At 44.4% G+C, this 22,123-nt stretch overlaps 1 protein-coding gene across 1 annotated transcript in view; it reads left to right on the top strand.

The window, feature by feature from the left end:
- LOC117897328 (octopamine receptor beta-2R) overlaps positions 1 to 22,123 on the top strand; it is a 45,631-nt gene that overhangs the window by 10,954 nt on the left and 12,554 nt on the right. The gene's annotated exons all lie outside the window — the stretch shown is intronic.

Here is a 22,123-nt window from a genome sequence, read left to right as displayed (position 1 = left end):
GGCTGTGCATTTGACTGGCGATTTTGCCTGATTGTGCGCCCCGCTCTGCGCTGCTGATGCTGATGTTGTTGCTCATGTAAATTTAATGCCCGTCCCCACCAGAGTGGGTCAGCTATGAGCAGCAATGAGACTGTGCCTCTGACTCTGACTCTGACCAGTGGCCAGCTCAATTCGACGCCCACGTGCCACTGACATGCCCGCCACAGCCAGGCAGGTCGGAGCTGGAGCCCAATTGGGTGGGAGTGGTTGGTGGTTGGGTGGATTGCACTGCAATCATCATCTCGTCTGGCCCCATCAGTCGTGCAATCAATTAAGCTGCTGCAAACAAGTCAACCCCCGGCAACAAACATTACAGCTCCCAGATGGCCAGCCAGCCAACTAGCCAGCCAGCCAGTCATTCGCTACGACAGACCTCTGCCCAGACAGTCAAACAGAAAGAGAGACGCACCATCGTGGCAGCCATGGCACGAACCTTCTGAGCCACCCAGAGGCAGCGATAGCCTCGCCAGTGATTTTTATGTCTCCGGTTCTAATTAGAACTGGTCGTAGGTACTACTCTGGCATTGAGCGTTGATTTATTTGAAATGTGCTCAGTTTTTGTTTGAGTTCCCACAGACAATCAGCGGCAGAGGCTGCTTAAATACAGTACAACTTCGATAACTTGCACTTTACCAATTTGTCTGTATCTTTATCCCTGTCCCTAAATACTCAATTGTACAAAAAGTGAGTCCAATCTTGTGATTACATTTTTTAAGCTGTGTAAATATTACAGACTTCTGGGATTTGTTCTCTTATTTTTTACAGAAGCTTGACTGTAGCTGGCTTCGTTTCCTAGTGTTTTTTTGTGGCTGGGTGGGGTATCATTTCATAACAGCTCAAAACCCTGCCAAGCGAGCCAATGACTGACAGTTTTCCCAATTGTTTTCGGGCCGTAGCGGGCAGAGCGAGTAAGATGCCGAAGTGGAAGTTGCAGCCGAAGCCGCAGCCCCATCGACGTCTGGGCTGCAATGCAATTAGCATACAAAGCACGTAGCGCTTCCAAAGTGCAATGAAATTCGTATTAATAATGTTATTGTCATAATAGCTTTTGCTAATGCAATTTCCAGCAGCAGCCATTAACCAGAAGCTGAAGTGGAAACCAAAGCTAAAGCTAAAGCTGAATCTGATGTGTGAACAGCTCGTACACGAGTAGGTTTCGCCTGTCTGCCTTCTCATTCAGTTAAACGTCACAAATGACTCAAATGGTTTCATGCGAATTAAATCTTGCTAATCAACGAGGAGGAGGACTGAGGGCTTTTCCTTTTCCCTCAGCTTACGGGTTATTAATTGTGTTTGGGGTTAACAGAAATCCCTCTTTTGGTTAACACGAAAAGGCTTCGATTGTTGCGGGTTGAGCTATTTCTTGAGGGTTTCTTCCGGGAACTCCTTTCGCTTCATAGCTTATCCCCCCCCCCCTACACACATTTTTGGCATCTAACGAGCTGCGGCTCTCATTGTCAACCCTCGACACGAAAAAGTCATTAAGAGGCAACCCCTCCAGAGCGGGGCACAAATGAATGTGAACGTAAATTTTGAAATTTGTCTAGAAGTAACAACTAATAAATGTTTCGCCTGCCAGCTGACAACTTGTGGGTGCCGTGACCCCCGCCTGACAGAAGCCCCCATCCACATCTACAGAGATCCACAGATCCGCAGATATCCCACAAGCTGCCCCACTTTCAGAGTGTGTGTGTGTATGGACGACGACGAGTATCTATCTCTCTCTTTCTGTGTGTTTGTGTGTGTGTGTGGCTCTCGGTAATCAAATTAAAGTTTCGTGTGACCGCATCCGACCCTCGTTGATGTTGCAATTAGTTTGATGGGCAAAGATTGCAGGGAGGCCAGGCCATCCGTGAAGAGCAGCAGCGAGAGCAGTGAGTGGCAAGTGGAAAATTGAAATTGAATTATGCCACATTCAGGCTGCAATTGATGCGAAAAATGAGTTAAATGAGTGGCCAACGTACAAGCAACATTAATGAGTTTCCACCTACATTAAATTGCATTAACAAACAGTTCTCCTATTCCCATTTTGGCATTCATTTAATGGCCACAATTCCAGACCAAATATGTTAATTGTTGCAAACGAGCCAAACCGCAAAAGGCAAACAAATACATGCTCGTACTCGCATGATGCATAAACCATCAACGAGACGCCTCCAGGCCAAAGCTAAACGAAAGCCGTGCCACAAACAGGTGGCCAAAACGGGTGCAAAAGGGATGTAATCAACGAAAAGCAAATGCAGCAAAGGCCCAAAGAGTATTCCCCATGTTATTTTAAATTTGCAAATGAGAGACCCAGCCAGGAGCAATATTGTACCCACCAATGTGTAAGGGTGGAAAAGGAAATCAAGAGATTCGTCTCCTATCTGTGGCCCTCTAATCAGTCAGGACAGTGTGTACCTTTCGCTCAGGTCTCCGTTCTGTGTGGCTTTGGCCGGGAACATGTGTTTACGTGTCACATCTGCCTGTGCCTGTGCGGCCAATGTGCCGATGTGCCGAAAACCAGAAAAATCAATAAATAAACCAAATGCCAAAAACGGTCGGCATTCACGCTAAAAGTGTTATTTAAAGATAGCTAAAATTAAAACCGCACATAATTTATTGCAATGTCAGGCCGAGTCGCCGCCTAGCCTGCGGCTGCGACGCGAGTATCACAAATGCCAGCCAAAATTGTATGCATGCACTGCCAGAGATAACCACCCAATGCACATGTCGGAGGTGGACGCATGTTAATAATTTTTGTTTAGCAGAGTGGCTCATTAGGGAAATGAATAGGTAGTGGAGCTTTACAGGGATTACGAGCACTACAAAAATATTTCTAAAAGGCAACTTTCGCATGTGTTCCTTCATAATTCGAAATCATGTTTGTTTTACTGACGTAACCACTTTTAAGCTCTGTAGTTTACATTTTCTAAATAACAAAAGCTCTAATTGGGAACATAAAAACCCCTGAATTAATTACTAGCCGAAGTATGTAGTTTGTTTTAGATAACTTTTAGCCAAATAGCTTCTGACTGCTATAAAAAGTTGAATGAATTTGTAAAAAAGTTTGTTTCCTCCATAAAAAATTATATTAAATGCATACAAATATTGTTTTTATAATTATGAATAAAACTGATTTATTCAATTAATTAGAATCAATTATTTGTTAAACTATGAGCTGTACTCATATTATAAATTACTTATATTTGTGGTTGTTGGTTGTGTAAATATTTAATATAAATATTTAATTTATACATTTTTTTCGTTTATACAAACGTTTTGTACAGCTCCTTTAATTTGTATAGCTTTTTCCTAACATTATGCAAATTCAGGGAATTTCGTTCCCACCCTGAACACAAATCGTAGCCGAAAAACATTTCCGCTTGGTTCCTGGTTATTCAGCCATTTCCAATTACAAGGCCCCATACTTCCTATACTTTCCATCATTATGCAAGCCATATTGTTGTCATTTAATTAGTGCCAGCATTCTTTGGACGATTGCAATTTGGCAGACGGTTTTTCTCTCGGACTTTTGCTCGATCGCATCAAAAACTGTCTGACATTTTTGTCGGTTGGCTGGCTGCCGGGCGCAACTGCGTGCGAAAATTGTGTCGCGCTGTCAGCATTCATCAGCTTGATATATGGTTTTGCTGCTGCCACCTCCGCCAAGGGAGGGCGCCGTTTATCCGCAATAATTTTCAACATTATTTCTAGCAAAACTATATAAATCGAGGCAGGTTGGCAGCGTTATAATCACCCTCCACCAGCCGCAGCCTCAGCGCCGCCCCACACTCGCCTTAGTCTTAGCCTTAGCCACACTTAACGTCATAAAGCAAAGCCGGGACAAGTCGAGTGGTGGCGAGCCGAGTGTGAGAGCAGAGAGGAATAGCCGCGCCAACGTTGTTCGCCAAAAGCAACGCGGGTGTGCATGAGGGAGGACTGCCATGGCTGCTGCTCATTTATATGCATTATCTGCTCCTGGTATTCCCCTGAAACGACAGTCTGGCTGTTTTATTTTTATCCCCGACACCATCGCACCGCGAAGTGAGTAAGAGCAAGAGGGTCCTTGCCGGGCCGTTAACTTAGTAAATTTCGCGTGCCAACACCGCCGCAAACGCGACTCGCGGCGGGTGGAAGTCACCTAAAGAAAGAACTGCCACCGAAACCGAAAAGGGCACTGTCACTTGGTGCTGCTTCTGCTTCAGCGATGGCAGGTTGGCAGCCCATTTCAAGGGCTTTTTATTTCAACTTCAACCGAAAGCCGAGCAATGCTCTCATCTGGAAATATTTTCCGTTTGTTTGCTGCCTGTCGCCAGTCGCGACGTTTCCGAGCAATGAACGTTCCTGCCCCGCGACTTCGACAGGCCGCAAAAATGTATAAATTTTATATTTGCATGCAAATTACACGAGTACACTTCTTTCCGATTTGATTGCATTGCCGCTGGCGGTGCCGGGTGACGGTGAGGACAATTCGCCACATGAAACTGACCGAAAACGCCGATGTCGATGATGACAAGGGCGTGCAATTAAGCTGAAAGCCCTGCCAAGGATCAAAGCTTTGACAGAGTTTGATTTGTAAGTTTCTCTCCCATAAATGGAATTTATTTTTGCATGAAATTGATTTCGTTTCGTTTCGTGCCAACTGTGGAAGTTCTTTTGCGTTTTTCTTTGCGGTTTGCTTAGCCGCAGTAATTTGATTCAGTGCAGATTCGATGAACACGAATCGTGGCCTGGCAAAAACTTGTCTCATCTCCATCTTGCTTAAAGTGCATTTTCATTGAAAACTGACGTAAGACTGCTAGCCTTGGCAGGAGAATACTTTAAATTCAGGAGAGACAGTGAGAGAGTAGGAAAACCAGTGGCGCGCCGCAAGCATTTGCTAGCTGGGATAGCAGCAACATTCACGGCTGAATTCCAAAAGCTCACCCTGAACGGCCGAGTCGCGATTCAATGTAAGTACAGCGCTTTTCACTGCAAAATGAATGCACAACATCCTCTGCTCCTTCACCCTACCCTCTCTCCTTCTCGCTCTCCCTTCCTACCCATGCTGCTAGCTCTATCTTCTGCTGTCCCTGTCTATCTGTGTGAAGTGGGGTTTTGGTGTGGCGCATAAATTGCTGGACTAACTGCAAAACTGTAAAATATGAACGAACGCACATGAATGTATCTCGCATCTCGTATCATGCTGTGTATCTGTGTATCTCAGCGGCTAGGTGTTGCTGAATGCAAAATATAGCCACTGTTGTTGGCGTCCCTGCATCCTTTGCACACACTCTTATATGCGACACGCCCGTGCTCGACAGCGTTTTAAGCGCACAGGCAGGCTTTTGCCACCTGCCTCTCGCCTCCTGCCTCCTGCCACCACAGCCTGGGGCCAAACCAGAAAACCAGCAAAACTCTGCCGTGAGCCAACAGTCCAACAGACTGTGCGTAGGATGTTGGCTGGCTTTGCTTTCTGGCTGGGAATACAGCCAGTGCCTATTGTGAGCTCTGCGCCAGCCTCTGCCTCGTTAGGGTCTAATTAAAATTAAAATTTCTTGCTTTAATGGAAAAGTTTCGTGAGTAGGCCTCAGATGCTCGTTAAATAAGTGAGAGCGAGCGGATTGTGTGGTGTCTATGCCTGGCTTTGCGCCACTCAAACGGTCAGGAGCCACCCCTGAGCAAAGTCACGTTGCAGCAGCGTGAGATCAACACCTGCCCACAGTTTGCACGGTGATTGCCTCGCTCCGGTGATTCGTGTCACGTAGCGTTGAATCCAATATTCAAATACGCGTAAACTAAAAGCTCTCTAAAGCTAAAGCCAATAGTGATTCCAGATACGTTTTATCCTATACGCTAGAGAGATGTGACCCCAAAAACAAGATTATTAAAAATTGTATGAGCCAATAAAAATTGGAAAAAAACTCAAACTAACGTTCATTCACGTTTGGTTTGGTTCAAAATTTGTTCATAGTGCGCGACGATATCTAGAAATGGTTTATGAATCAGTGAATCAGCAGAGTTTAAATTAAAGACTTGTCAAAGGGAAAAAGTATAGCCAGATTGGTCAAAGGGTAAGACTTTTTCACCCATAAGAACTTCCACAAGACTTGTTTTAAAGCCAACTTTATTTGGTTACTTTCATCTCTTGCGTGACCTTATTTCTTCATCTATGCAGCAGATACTTGTACAGTCGAAACTCAAAAGTTAAAGCTCAAGTTTTGATGCCCTAAGCCGAGTCGCTCGTGTCACGTTTGGGTGCAACAAATACTTGCAAGATAATCTGGCTTAGTAGTAAATCACCGTTACGTGCATTCCGATTCGTTTGCCTTTGCATACATTGGGGCGCACCGGCCAGAGTAACCATTTTCCCCCTTGTATACGTGTCAAAATGTGGCGACATTTAGGATTCATTTCCCGCCCCTGCCAGCGACTGCACTAGAAATTAAATTAAGATCCGCCCAAGTCGCTTCACCTTGCTTCAACACCAATTCTATTTGCCTAGCCATGTGGCAAAGGAGAAGGAGCAGCAGCAGGAGCAGCAGGAGCTGACGTCAGCCACTGCGAATTGTCAACATTTTGGTGTAGAGGCATGTCCTTTTCGTTTCTGCCAAATATGAGCGCAAGGCTAACGGCCAACGGTGAAGAGTTTTCACGGGAAGAGTTTCCTCAATATATTCCGTCCACACACAGACACAGCAAAGACCGAAAACATGCAGTGGTCGTGGATGGGGGACAGGAGCAGTTGGGGACAGACCCTGACAGGCGACAGCCATAACGGTGACAGCGATAAATTAAATGGTAATTTGAATTTACCGTTAAGTGACACGAACAGGCAACTTCACAGACTACACAACGACACACTACACACCGACAAAGAGATAAACTTGTATAGATATTATATTCTTGTTGCTGAAGGTACAATAAAAAGTAACGAACCAACTGCCAGACCCAATGAAACATATAAAACAAAAACCCAAACCGAAACCGAAACTGAAAACGAAATCGAGAACAAGACAGAGAGACAGAGAAAGCGAGAAGCGAAAGTAAAACTTTATGCATGAAAATTGCCGTTAACGTGACAATAAATGGCGAAAATAGAAAGGACAGCCACAGGGGTAGGAGGTACACAAAGGCAGACGGCGAGATACAGAAACAAATACAGCCATAATAAAAACAATCAAAAAAGGCAACACAAGAAAATTAAAGTTGCCGACTTTAAATTTCTTTGTTAATGTTTGTCTGTCCTTTGGCAGACCCCCGCCCCAAAAAACTTTGTTTTTAGCCTTTTTTTTATTCCTTGGCGAAACCAAAAATTTATTGCCAAAGTTAGGCCCCAAGAACGTGTAGACCCTGAGAAGTTGGCCAAAGGAGGACATGGGACTGGGGACTGCTGCCATTTGAAATGCTAAATGTCTTGTTAGCGTTACACTGACCGCATTCCAATGGCCCAAAACTCTCCGCATATTTGTCAACGGGGTCTGCCTTTGATAAGCCGGAAGTGATACCCACACACGGCTCGGGGGCCTCAGCGATCGGATCATAAAACCTGCAAAATTGCCTCCAATTGCCTTGACTACTGGGGCACAAGACGAACCGAACTCCTAACCGAGCCCAGCCCCAAGCCCATGCCAAGTAGCGAGGGAAAAACTTTTCAGCTCATGTAATAAATGGGAAGGTTCTCCAGCCGTTCTACATATAGAAGCAGCAATCCCTTCCAATGAGCATAAGCTGAAGTTTCGCAAGTTTTGCAATGTTTTTGAGTTGGGCGTCCTCTCTGATTTCTGTTCTGCTATGGAGATTGTTTTTTCGTTGCCTTTTTAGCCGTAACTCGCCTTGATCCACTTTTCTGCCTTTTTGCGGGGCTCGACAGTCGACAGTCGACGTTCCAACTCAGCAGTCAAATGGGCCGTCGACGGGTCGGCCTATATACATATGTACTTAGGCATATACACATACACACCACAACACACCACTACTACCATATAACGAGTGAATGCGGCAAAAGTTGATGTGGAATGATGTGAAAATACGTTTTGGTTGCTGACTGCCTGCTTGCCTGACTGCCTGGCTGCTGCAGAAACCAAACGAAATGGTACAGTGAACCCAAAGTGAGGCAAATCTAAGGACTCCACTTTGATTTATGGGATTGTGGTGAGATCTCTAATACATTCCAGACTCAAATAATAAGTTATTTCGAATATTAAATGCAATTTTCAATTCAATTCCATTTCCACTCAAACTTCCCCATTTGAGATTCTATATCAGTGTGCGGTGTGTGGGGCATAGGCAAATGGAATCCCCTTTTAAAGCTTTAATATTATGCAAACCGAATTTGGCCAGAATTGCGGTCAGTACAGCACAGGACAGGACTGGACAGGAGAGAAGAGCGAAGCTCAGGCCGTTGCATAGTTGATTTTTGGCTTAAACAATATGAGCTTTTTGGGATTTAAAAGGCAGCAAATGGAATTAGTCGAGTGGGGGCAGGGATCTCCCAGGGCTGGGTCGCGGTCAGGCCATCACTCAGGTGTGCAAATAGAATGACGGACCAGATTGCCACATGGCACACAACACACACCCACACAAACACACAGATTGAGCCATCTGTGGCCCAACAAATGTGCGTGAGCGTCCGTCCAAGTGTCAGTGTCTGGCACTCCTTTCACTGCCACCCTGTGTGCATATCTGAGTGAGACATTCGCCTTTCAGTCAAGAGAAGAGTCGCACAAACTTTGACTGCCTGGCATATCATCGAATGGAATGGGCCCTGACAAGTGGAACAGGCCCATGTAAAGCATGAAATATGGTAATAGCCTTGTTCCCCTATATGGCTTTCCCTCTTTATGTGCGGTGGCCGTTGCTGAGTGCTGCGTGCTGCTTGCGCGTGAGCATATCCTGCAGATATTGAGTCGCCGTTGTGGGACGCCATACATATGCATGAGAGGAGAAGCACAGAAGCAGCAGAAAACCAAGATGAAGAAGACGAAGAACGCTCTGTGCGAGCTGCCAAACAACACTTAAGCTGCCACGTTTAACTCACATGCCCATCCAAGGGGCTGGCATAAATATCGCAAACCACGAGGCATTCCATGGCTTCCAGGAACTCCTGACAACGAAATAAAATTCTCCTTTCTGTAATATTTACCAACAAAAATATACTTGCTTCTAGAATCATACTATTTTAATGTCTTAGGACCATTTTTGTTAAGAAAAGTATTAGTTGTTTGAACAAACCAAATAGAACACTTTGTTGTTAAACTGCCGGTAAAAGTTTCTTTGAGCGTGAATGAGCGAGGTTTAATGTGCTATATTCACATCGCTTCTGACCAGACTCAAAGTGCTGGGCGGAGCCTTAGCCTGGCCTGTTCGCCCCTGGCCGTTCATTTGCGGCAAAGACACCTCAGAGACACATTGCGGCGGCAGTCACAAGTGTTGGGCATTTTGTGTACTCATTTATTTATGCCGGGAACATCGGTAATAGTTCTCCAAATTGAATTACATATTACATATTACGGCCTGCAATTTGCAAGTCGTTGATATGGATGTTGGGTAATAAATGGATGTACATATTTAATTGTGAATTAAATATCATTAATTCGAGAAATGTAACCAGTCGGCTGGGCAAACAGTTGAGCTAAGCTAAGTTTTCATAATTAACAAAGCATTTACGGTGAATTGTCCCCCCCCGTGGGATACAGCCGCATCAATACACACACACCCACACAATGTGGCATGTACACCTCGTTCTGCCATCCTGGTCTCTGTTTCTGTGTGCTCGAGTGTTGTCTTGTGGCCACACCTGAGCCTGCACCAGCAGCTGCACCTGGGTCGGTCGGCAGGTGTCGACTGCTACTTTGCCACAGGACGGCCGCCAGTCAGGAAAACCCCAGACAGGCTTTGGGCTCTGTGTTCTGCCCTCTAGGCCCGACCTGACAGCCATGGGGCTTATCGATTATAAGACGCTTAATGCGCTCTAAGTGCGCAATTAACGTTCCAGTTTGCCAGCCGCACTTGGGCCCCATACTCAGCCCCATCTCGGGGCGCCACAATCGATAAAGGAATTCATTTATTGGTTCATGCCAACTGCCAGCTGCCGTATCCTCTTTATAATTATTATTACTGCTCATCGTTTGCTCACGATTTATTTCAAGCTTAGGTAATCTGTGCTTAAAGCCAAAGAAGAGCCTTGAATGTGGTTCGCCCGCTTGCTGCATTGCAAATCCGTTTTACGACTCCGCCGCTGACCCCGTGCACTTGCAGCACATTTGTCCTGGTCGTTGTCATGCCCCAAAACGAAGATGGAAAGCCACACCAGTGCACAGCCACAGTTGACGGAACGAAAAGAGAAATACCCAACAAAGACGTAAAAATCACTCGTTTTCCTTCTATCTCTCTAGCTCTCAGTCCCCGCACTCGTCAGACGCGTGTGAGTTTCAGCGACAGGCGAGACAGTGGACGGACAAGTGAGTCAGGGTCCCATGGAAGCCATGGAGTACGACGAGTAGTGACATAAACATTTATGATCTGCTCGGCTCTCGGCTCTCGTCCGGCCACCGCTTTCACTTTATTAGTACACATTTCTAGCTGGCCATAAAGCGAGTGCCAAAACATGTTAACAAACATAAAGAGCATTGTGTAATGCGCACTGCTCTCACAGCTCCTGCCTCTCAGCCTTAATTTGATGCCTTCATTATGGCCGGACAGGGCACTCTGCATTCCAATTGTCCGGCCAGCAATCATATTGAATGAAATGAAAACCAAACAGGCACTGGGTCTTAAGATCCATGGCAGGAGTGCTGCTGCCAATCGATGCTGAATATGAATCGAGGCCACTACACATTTCCATTGAATTTTTTGTTTGTACGTTCCGTATCAGATAATCCTCCCCGCCCCAGCCGGGGTCATGCCTTCTATCTGTCTGCCCCACACATTCCTGTCACAGTTGTCTGGCTCTCCTGATAAACTTATCCGCAATGTCCTTACAAAAAGCCAGCCAAGCCACATAGGCCTGCCATAGTGAACTGCAGGGCAGTACTCGTACTCATAGTCGTAGTCATACTCATAGAAAAGGCAGCCAAATTGAATAAACACATAACGAGCCGCCCGGTGCTGCACGGGAGGAGCACAAGGAACAGAACGGTAATAAAACTTTTAGCCAAAGAGCAGGCCAGAGGACCCACACTGACCCCAGTTCGTTATGGGAATGTGGATAAGTGTGTGGGCTGCAGTATCTGTTTGAATCTTCTTCTTGTTATGGTTCCATTTTGCTGTGCGAGCAATAAACATTTTTTGGCAAACAACAAGGTAAATGGCGCTCGTAAGTATGCTACAGTTTTGCAGCTCTCTCCTTTTTTTTAGCCTGTCCCTGGGACCGGGGAAACACACACGAACTCACGAGAACACATAGAGATGTGCGTTTCCGTTGTTTTGAAATTGTTTCGCCAAATGAATTTAGAAGTGCTGACAACGCACAGCAGCAGCAGCAGCATCAATTGGGGCAGGGAGCAGTTTTTCAATATGACTGTTCTTTCATTCCTCATACAAGTATGTGAAGGGGTGGGACGGATGTGTTTTTTTTGTGGAGCTCCCATTCTGATTGCTCCCCCAAGCCAAATACGTTTCCCGTTCATCTAAATTGCATTTCAAGCAGCCATGACATTTGGGGGTCGGAGCCCACCTGATGTCAACGCCTGCTTTTATGACCCACTGTTTGTGTGGGTCGTTTGGCACATAAAAATTACGCTGATTATGCAAGTTGGGGAGGAGGAGCTGCCCTCTATCCATGAGTTTTATGGATCTTCAATGAGCCTCTAATCAGGCGTTTTTCGGCTTCTCGCTCCACTGCCCATGTCATTGCCAATTGATGTCAATCGAGCAACAAACGAATCTAGCTCTGAGCTTTGATTGCTTCCTTCTTCCTCCTTCCTGTTGTCTGTTGGCTGTTGCCTGCCGTTGGTTCCTTTGAGCTGCTGCCAATTAGTGAAGTAAGCCGGGTCTAAGCCAGCATCGTTGGGTTCCCCCACCACGGGTAATCTCAAACCCATATGCAAAGGGAAGATTCCCCTCTCCCAAATTCTGTGTTGCAGTCTCTTGTCTGGGGCACTTCCGTTTGGCACAAATCCAAATCGGTTTCCCTGCCATAAGCCGTCACTTTCGCCAGCATCAGCAGCCAAATGAGCGAGGCAAAAGGGAAACCAGGGAACGAAGTTGTATTTTCATGTTCATTTCCATGAACTTTAATTTCTGTAAAGAGTTTTGTTTAACTTTTGATTTCATTACGAACACAAAAATTAGCAAAGCTTAGCTCAAAACTTCGACGCTGAGATACCCATTATTTGGGTATTTTTATGTTGAACCTGCCGAATGACCAACAAAAGATAGCAAAATGTATATGCTGTATGTGCTATCTATATTTAAAAGAAATATTGAGATATTCAATTGCCAAAATGCAACACATCCCGTGAACATATGTATCCCGAGGTATTCAAAACTGTCTAACGACAAGCTGGTAAAATTGTGTGGACTATTGCATAGATGAAATCACTTTTGGCCATGTTGTTGTTTGTAGTTACTCTTGTTATTTCATTTGGAGCACAGGGGCCACTTGATTACACACAATACACGTGGATATTGTAGAAAGGGGCACTTGAAACTGGGACCTATTCTACACCAAAAGTTAATAAATTACAGCACACAACACAGGCTCGTGTTCACATTCAGTTTTGGACAAGTTGCCACAGAGCTTGTTTCGAGTTCGAGTCGATATATGCACACAATAATCGTATGTGTAGCTACAGTTCCACAAACAGTATCGTAAAGTTCCCATTTTGAGGGACATCCAGCCGCCGACAGATTTGGTTAGGCATAGCCATGAGCCGCTTTTCCATCCCGAAATGGCCTTGTCAGGGCCACATTGCATTTTGTTCAAATGCTTTTAGAATTATTTGTCTGCCAACTTTGGCCAAGTATGTGTGAGAGTATCTGTGTGTTCCAGTCTATCCCTGGTGTGGCTGTGTGTTGAATCTAAGTGCAGTTTTAGTATAAATGCATTGCCTTTTTGTGCCATCATGGTGGACATCCTGCTGGTCTATTGTGTTTTTGAGTTTGTCCATCTGCAGCAAGCGAGATAGGGAGAGAGGGGAGAGACCTCAACTAATTTTGCGGCATGTCTATTTAAGTAATTGTTTAAGCTTTTAATTCACTGACCGCTGAGTACACCCACACACCCATCCCACACTCACACCCACAAATACACACAAATGCCATGGCACAAGATTTTCTAGCCATTTGCGAGGTAAATTGAATAACCGTCAAAGCTCACATCTGATGCTCATCGCTCATCGCTGTACAGGCAGCGACCTACTCCATTTAGGGGCCAGACTGTGCGGCACTGTGTCTGTGTGGATTCACATATGCTCAGCGACTTTGTGTGAGTGTGTGTATTGGGGTTGTCTGCTAGTTTATGCAACAGCTTTTGCGGTTTGCTACAGAAAACTAGCAAGCCATAATAGTATTTATGCGCAAAAATTAAAATTTTCCCAAGCATGGGAAAAGGATTTCCCTAATTGTGTGGCCGCATTTTGTCCTCTCCTCCACTCCCCCCCTCCCTTTCTGTGCGTTTGTATTCTCTGTGTGCGTTCGAGTGGTTTCCAACTAATCCGCTTTCATTCAACTACATCAGATACTTCAGATACACACACAAAACTCGTAGACAAATGCTCGTCGAACTCGTCAGGCATGTGAGTACCTATCCGTTGCCTCCTTCCCAACCCACATTTCTATAAGCTGCTTAAAATTCAAAGTTTTCGATGATTTAGATCACTCAACCAAGCCAGGGACAGGCACAGGCCATTAGCAAAGGATTGGAGGAGGCCGCACAACATTTTCAAGCAAAAGTCTCTCACTCTTCAAATTGGCAACGAAATCTCAAGAGATCTCCTGGGCAGCCTCAACCGGCATTTGCATCTAATTGTCATGCATTGTTCGACTGAGGGTCGAACCACCAACCCACACAGACCAACTAACCACATGAAATCCAGCTGCTTTTTCCTCGATGCTGCCCAGTGATCCGATTCTTCCATAAATATTTATTCCAATTTCAATGCATAATTGCGAAATCGCCCGCGCATGCCACGAGAGAAAAGCAAACTTGCCATTCTGCCAATGCTTTTACGAGTCTCCACGATACCCATTGCGGTCCAGCCCTTGAGGGCCCGTTCCTTGGTGCTTTAGTGGTCTAGTGGATGAGTATAGATTTTGCTTAGATTCTCATAAAGTTCGCTTTGAATTTAAAGTTATGTTAACCATTCCAATTTGATTTTATGAATCTGTATAAATTTTGGTGCTTAATTCAGTTTTGGACTTAGTAAGGGTATGCCAAAAGACTAGAATAAATTTAAAGATTCAACCTCGCGATTCCTTTAAAGTTCGTTTCTCGTTTGTGATTAAGGCTTGGTCATACTATCCCTAAAGAGCTTGAATGTTTGCTTTGCGTTAACTAAATCTTGTGTCAGAATGCAGCAAAGCTGCATTTTTAATCATATTCTATGCATTTTATTTAGATAAATTTGGAAAAGCTCTAGCTTTTACAGCTCTCAAAGGGCTGTCCGGTGCTATGGCCAAAGGGTTTTGTACCCGCTACTGCCACACCTCCACTGGCCCATTTTGTTCATTTAAATTTGTGAAACCTGTGATGCAGGGGAGCGTATTTCTTCGCTATCTGGATTCGAGTACTTTATTCGTATTTCAAAAGCGGAAAAAACCCAAAAAGAAGAAAAAAGAAAGCCAAAAAAAGCAAAAAATAGTGACAGAATGAGTGCGACCAAAACACGACCCAATGAACGCAATGAAAATGCCAGCGCACACAAATTTTTTAATAATGAAAACGCAGAAGCAGCGGAAAAGCGCTAGCCACGCGTGGAATGTGAAAAGCCCGCGTGGAAATTCGTGGGTGTGGGCAATGTAGTGTATATAAATGGGATATGGGGTGTGGCATGGCCTTCGCCGGCTGTCTCGTAGATTTAGCGAAATACGCCCCATAAATTATAATATGAAAAAATATAAATTCATTGCTTTTGATTATGTATGTTCATACATATGTACATATGTCCGGGTATGCATGAACATCTACAATCCAGAATTTATTTTATTTTTCTGCTGGTTTTTTATTGCCCGGATTATGGACGGCGGCTCAAAAGTTGGTTTAGTTTTCGGCATCTCTGAATTCGTTCGGTAATGGTCGCAGTCGCATTTTTTTGAACAATTTTTTGCTGTTGCCCCAGTCATAAAGTGGGATGTTCCCAGCAGTAGTATTGCCAAAAAAATACTTTGCATACTTTCAGGCGACCCAATTCCCCATTCAGAAGCGAAATTGGAGCTCTGCTCGGCTCCTCCATGTTCATCTTCCACATTCCCAGCATTTCTGGGGCGGCGGATTGGGTCGGGCAGATTGGGGCGTTGGCGGAATTATTTGATAACCTTATTTGCCTGGCCTTCACTTGGCCCGTCTTGGGCCATAATTTGATGCCAGCTGTGTGGGGCAACATAAGAATGCCAAGCAGCTCGAGTGTGTTTCATATCAGGGCTTTAAGTTCACATATAAGCCCCCAAGTCGAGTAAAGGCAAGACCTTGTTCTGTTGGCTGTCTGTTTTACCAAATTCACAGACAGCACAAGCCCGGAAAGCCAGACGGAAGGGCCAGGTGCCAGGTGCTGGTGCTCGGAAGTCTTTGGAGATGCAACTGCAGGCGCTTGTCATATGCATTTTCACTTTTGGACTCGACTAGCTAAAACCTTTCCCTATGTGCAAAATGGCGCCCGAGGAGCTCAGCCAGGCCGAGCAACAGAAAATCGAATTGAAATTGTTTCAATTTTCGTAAAATGGCGTAGGATTCAAACGGTGCATGAGTCATTTGTAAAGCCACCCAGATGGGTAGAACGGATTCGCATGCTCCACTCGCCTGAATATGCATGAGCTGTGTGGCTGGGAAAACAGGGAATCCTTTTAGGAAATGCCACGACCTGGAAGTCTCTGGCAGCTGCAGCTACCATTAGGTACAGCTCACAAAATAGGAGTGCTCCAGAGTTCTCGTAAAACACGCAGTGTTAAAATTCCTTAGCTCCACTCTCTTTTTCTCTCACAGTCTGAAAGGGTCTATTAATTTGCTGTGCATAACTGATTTTTCTCGGTCTTTAGCTGGCTGCACTTTGAAACTCAACGGAGCATCATCAATTTAAGGATATCTGCAGAAAAACACTCCAGTCTCACCTGCTTCACGGTTTAGACGCGTCCTGGACAGATTAATGACCAGATTTATGACTCATCCTATCGTGCATGCTTGTGGGAGGGAGTGGGGAAACGGGTCGTTTTGGGGGTAAATCAACTCCCTTTATCTCTGATGAAAGGAAAACAAAAATATTTTGATTAATTTAGCTGAGCTCGAACCTCTGTCTGTAGTGTTTCAATTCTGATCAAATTTAATTTAAGTCACATAGAGAATACACCAGTAATAAGCCAATGCATTTTGCATTCATCAGTCAGCTAAATATAATATAAATAAATACTGATTGCCTTTGCCTCCAACTGATGGACATATTTAGGCTAGCTGCCTGCAGCAAAGTATTCGATGGATAACCATGAGGCATCAATTCCAGGAATCGAGAGAATTTCGAGTAAAATCCAAGGCCGGGACATAGCCAACTCAAAGGCACTTAGGTCGACTGTCAATGCTAGACAAGCGCTCATTAAGCTCTGACCCCTGGCATTGGAATGATAAGGATAGAACGGCAAGTGGAGTCAGATACATTGAGTCATCTATCGCAGATGGGCACGGATAGCAGAGCAGAGGGATATGCTGCTATAGGATGGAGGATGGGGCTACATCCGTGCGTTCGTCAATCAGTGTTGCGCCGCGCAGCGCTCGGCGAAGTTCTGACAGTTTGCTGTCAGAGGCAGCAAAGGCTGGAAATGACAAACGGAAGCGAGGCAGGCAGTCAGCAGTTCTTCCTGGAAGCAGGAAGAGATGTACCGAGACGTGCCAACGCTGGCATTGTCAAGATGCTGCCAGCTGTAAAAGGATGAGACAGCAGAGTAGATAGACGGAACCGGGGAGGAAGAGCGCTGCTTGGCTTTCAATGTTTGCTCTATCGTTTCCCTCCGCCTTGCCTGTATCTCGACTGCGGGTATCTCAACTGTTTCCTCATCTGTTCTAATCAATTAGCAGACTTTGGTCAGATGTGTGAGGGGGGAGGGGGGGCGGAGGGAGAGGGAGCTGGTAATGGTCCGCCAACTCTTTAGAGAACAATGGCAGATTGTTGCCGGGGTGTAACGACAATGACAACATTGCTGCCTTCCCCTTGGATCTTTCTCTAAATAATTTAATGCCAGTAAGACAATAATGCTTATTAAGCAATTTTCATTAATCGCTGCGCCACTCGACGTTCTACTCGACAATCTCGAGTGGTCCCACGGCACGAGGGAGACTTCGGAGAAGGCCACAACGAAGCTGAAATGCCCTTCAAACGAATGACTTTACCAAGGACTTTAAGCAATCATTGGGGCTGTTATTGGTAATGGGGTTGATGTTGAAACATGACAGCCGTTCAAGTCCCAACGAATCGGGAATGCCCTCGTCCTTGTATCTCTGGGAGCTTGCATTGGGGAGAGTTCTGTAGAGCATATTAGAGTTGAAGTGGCCTGCTGGTTGCCAAACTATCGAGGCAATCGATCTATATATCCTTACGAATGAGATGCTGGCAGCCGGGCCACCCACCTCCACCTCCTTCCGATTGTGCCCTTTATTCCATTGAGCAGCTTTCCCCAGTTGCAAGTTAAGTGGAAATGGAGGGGAGCGATGGCTTCTACGAGTGTTTGTGTGTTTGCTTTGGTTTGGGTGTTGACTTTGACATTTGTTTTGTATGGCTTATCCTTCAGAGTCCCAGTAGGAGCAGCATCCACATCCTCATCTTCATCCTCATCTCCCATACATCCCCACCACAATGGGGCATCAATCGGCGCGTATTTTTTGCCGTCTATTTAGCCAAGTTTCGTTTTTCATTGTGTGGACTTTGTGAATGTAGCTACAATGGCTTTTAAATGGCCGCTCCTGTTTCGCTGTATGTCCCGGACCCCAGTCGCAGACGCAGACCCGTCTCCGGACCCTGGACTGGTACGACTCCTATTTCATGGCTGCCTACTTTACGGGCAATAAAATCGCAACGCCTTAAGCGTCCCTCTTTCCGACCCCGCCACCACCACTGCCTCAGTCTCTGTCTCTTCCTCTATGTCTGTCTCTTCGTTCGAAATCGTTTACAGTTGGCAGCATGGCATATTTATCTATGGAACTCGAAATTGAAAAGCTTCTCCGGCTCTCAATGTGTATGTGTATCTGTTGGATTTGCACTGTAGAAAGCGAAAATTAAATATGTAAAAGTATAGGCAACGCATATAGAAGCGGGGCACGCAGCCAGGGACTGGGACTGGGACTGGGACGGGGGCCCCCTGTGCCGGGCTTTATTCATGTGATTTATTTGCAGGCAGCGTGACAATATTGGACGGGGATTCCATTAAGAGTTCAAGTGTGTCACTGACTGCAGTGACGGGGCATGTGGATGCGAATGCGAATGCTGCCGCTGATGATGTATCCATCAAAATAAATCGCCTTTTATCAGTGCACAATTTATGCATTAAAGCGAGCCAACGGGCAGATATTTCCGACTCTCGAATGTTGTTTTACCGAGCGCCCTGTTTTTTTTACCGCGACTTCTGATGGGCTATTTTTCCAGTCAAGCAGCTTGTCATCACAAATAATTTCACAAAATGAAGGACAAAAAAACCAACAGAAAAAGAAAAATTATAATTAAATTAAAATGGTTTTCACAAAGCCCATAAAAAACCTAAAGAATCATTGGGAGAGCTCTGTATATTTGTCCAGCAGACTGACGCAAGCAATTGAATGAAATGTGTGTGTTTTTTTTACCTTTTTAAGTCTGTATTTCGTATCCATACATCAACGTAATTTTGTAGCATCCTCTGCTATCTCAATAAATTACAAACACAAAAAGTTTTAAATTGAAAACATTTAAATTGGTGCACTTCCAGCTCATTAAATCTGTCGAAATACATAAAATGGATAAGTTTTTAGTGTGTTTTCCTCTTTGAGGGATTTCTCTTGTGAGGGAAACGGGAAATGTTCTTATGGGTAACAACTTTTTTAATTTATATAAAAACTTTACCCAAATTACTGCTTCCAATATTTTCGATGCACAAGAACCGAAATGAATTCAAAGATTTTGTTATTCTAAAAAATAGAATTGGCGCAGTTCCAATGCATTACAGTCGCTGTTTTGACAATGTATTTAAGCCGAGGATAGCCCTGCCCTGAAATTTACAAACATATGTATATTATGGCATCCAGTAGATGAAAACGCTTGGGAATGCTGCAGGAATGTTATCAATTGTATGATAGAAATTCTATTGAATTTTCAATCAATTAAAATTAGGCTTTCCCATCCCCTTGGGAGCTCCTCCCGCAAAGTATTTTTGCAGTATGTTTTCCTCCCTGCAGAGATATACATTATTTTTTTGGATTTAAAATTCTTTGAAAATGAAGCTTCAATTTGTTTGCCTTTAAAATCTTCTGCCAGACAGATGGCATCTCATTTTGCCAGAGAGAAACTGAGATGGAATACGATTTTCAGGGAATGGAATTAAACGAAGGCAATTTGCACGAGGCAAAAGACTCTTGCAAACAGAAAGAGAACTGAAAGCAATTCGTTGCAGCTCAGGTGTGTGGCACAGCATCACGACGAGGCGGGACAATGTGTGGAGGCGTGGCAATTTGCCAAAAGCAAATAAGAAGCAACATGCTAGCATTTTCCTCGGTAAAAGGAGAGAGCCAGCTCTTTGCGCGTGTAAAATGAAAACGTTTGTTTATTAAATAAAAATAAATGCAAGTTAATTAATTAAAACTTTAAGCAAGATAGAGCATGCACGAAAGTTCTTTGTTCCTGCCCCATGTGGCCACACCAGGGCCGACAAGTACTGGAAAGTGTGTTGAGCTTAATTTGCCGTGGACACAATGTTTCCTGAAACAGTGGATTGGGGCCAGAAAAGATCCGAAGTAAAGATGTGTCGGTCGATGTACATGCACTGGATTGGGGGCTGGTTGCAGCTGGCTCATTGATGTTTCTCCCACACATTCGTGTCGCACACAAGTCCGGTTGCGCGTAATTTGGCAACAATTTGGCTACAGCAACCCAGAAAAGCGGCCGGCGAGGCCGTCCAATGCCAAGAGTAGGAACAGCGACACATAGAACAGCGAAAACTATATGTAAATTGTAGAAATTGAATTTAAAAAATGATTTTCATGACATTAACATTGGCATTGGGCCGGGGCTAATGCTGCCGTTGATTGTTGATGTGTCAGGCGCTAACTGCACGATGGAAATAGTCCAAGATACACGAATACACGGATGCAGATACAAAGATACACGTGCGACAGCTGCTCATCCCATGGATACATCCATGGATGTTGCTTCCGCTCCCGAACGACTGTCATCGCTTGTCGCTCATCCGCTAACCTTCTGCGATTCCGCCTCCCGCTGACAAATTCTCTATGGGCATGATTTCGTGATGCTATCGAGACACCATTCCACCGTGCTCGAGTACTCGAGCACCCATTAATAAAATCAAATTCTCATCTATTTATACATAAAATTGAAAGAAATTCGTTTTGCCACAAAATTAATTATACACCCACACGACTTCGTGGCGCACCAAAGTGTTGCCTCTGGCACGATACAAAATTATAAGAAAAAAAAATTAAAATGAAAGGAAGAAGGATGGCAACACACGCCCCTTTGATGAGCGGGAACATTCAAGAAAAAAAGCCGCTGTCTTTCACTTATAATATAAATATTATGCAAAATATATGGTCAGCAACTTTCGCTGTTGTTGTTCTTTAATATTTATGCATGCTTAAACAATTTTTTATTTCTATTTCGAACACTACATTTCTACATTTATTTCCACTTTTTCTCTGCTTTCTTTGCAGTTTCCCAACTTGGACAAGCGCCAGGGTGTGGCAGACCCGTCAACCCTTTGACATATGTTTTCGCTCAAACGGGTCGACTTCATTTCAATGTGCGGACACTTTCTCCTCTTTTAATTAACAATCTATGCGATCACACGTGCAAAGTGAGATTATTAAGAACCCGAAACCGAAACCAAAACACACAAATCAACTCGAAAATTTGTCGTTGGAAATGTATAATACAAAGTTAAAGCCCCGACGCGAGTAACAAACGTCTAATTTAGGGCTCGTGGCCGCCAAAATTCGAGTGACCAATTTGTTGTAGCAGCAACAAAAACAATTATGAAAATTAACAAAATAAAAAATAATACAACACAAAAACCACTAATAACAACAACATCAAAAAGTCAGCCAAAACGCGAGAGAGCGTTGAAAGCGTGTGCGAACATGAAAATAAAACATCATCATCAGGAAATAAATTCGGAAAAAAAAACACTCGTACATACAATATATAAATAAATATTCATCAAAATGAATAAATATATAGACTAGCATAGCCATTTTCTATATTCTCTATCCCATATATATGGATTTGTACATATATCTAAGACATCCCACCACCGCCCGCGGCATAAGAGCCAGCAAAAAAGTAGCATTAGGACATTAGTTGTCGGCATGAGGCATGGGGCAGCGACTGCTAGGGGCCAGGCGGCAGACTGACCAAAGAGAAATATTTAGGTATAGAAATATAGATATAGTAGATATGGCGGCTGTATGCTAAAAGGCATTCGAAGCGAGTGACATTCTTTCGACCAGCTGTTGTCATATAAATCATTAGGTTTCTACAGGGTGTGGCATTTTGGGGCAGGGTGGCAGCTTAGGGCTCGATGGAAGGAAACTCAGATAAGGAGTTGGGAAAGTGTTTGACTAGACCCGAAATGTTGGCTTGAAATGTTGGTTCTGTTACCCTACTAGCACTTTTTGAATAGTACAAATTAACTGTCTGCCTTAGGGTTGGATGTTAAATAAAACTCGTACAAAAAATCACCCTGTTCTTTAACAAACGCAGGGTAGGTTCCATTTCTACTTTTT

This window comes from Drosophila subobscura, chromosome O, assembly GCF_008121235.1.
Source record: "Drosophila subobscura isolate 14011-0131.10 chromosome O, UCBerk_Dsub_1.0, whole genome shotgun sequence".
In the NCBI taxonomy this organism is placed as follows: Eukaryota; Metazoa; Arthropoda; class Insecta; order Diptera; family Drosophilidae; genus Drosophila; species Drosophila subobscura.
Note: the sequence above shows the minus strand (reverse complement) of the source record. Positions and strands in the feature narration are given on the sequence as shown.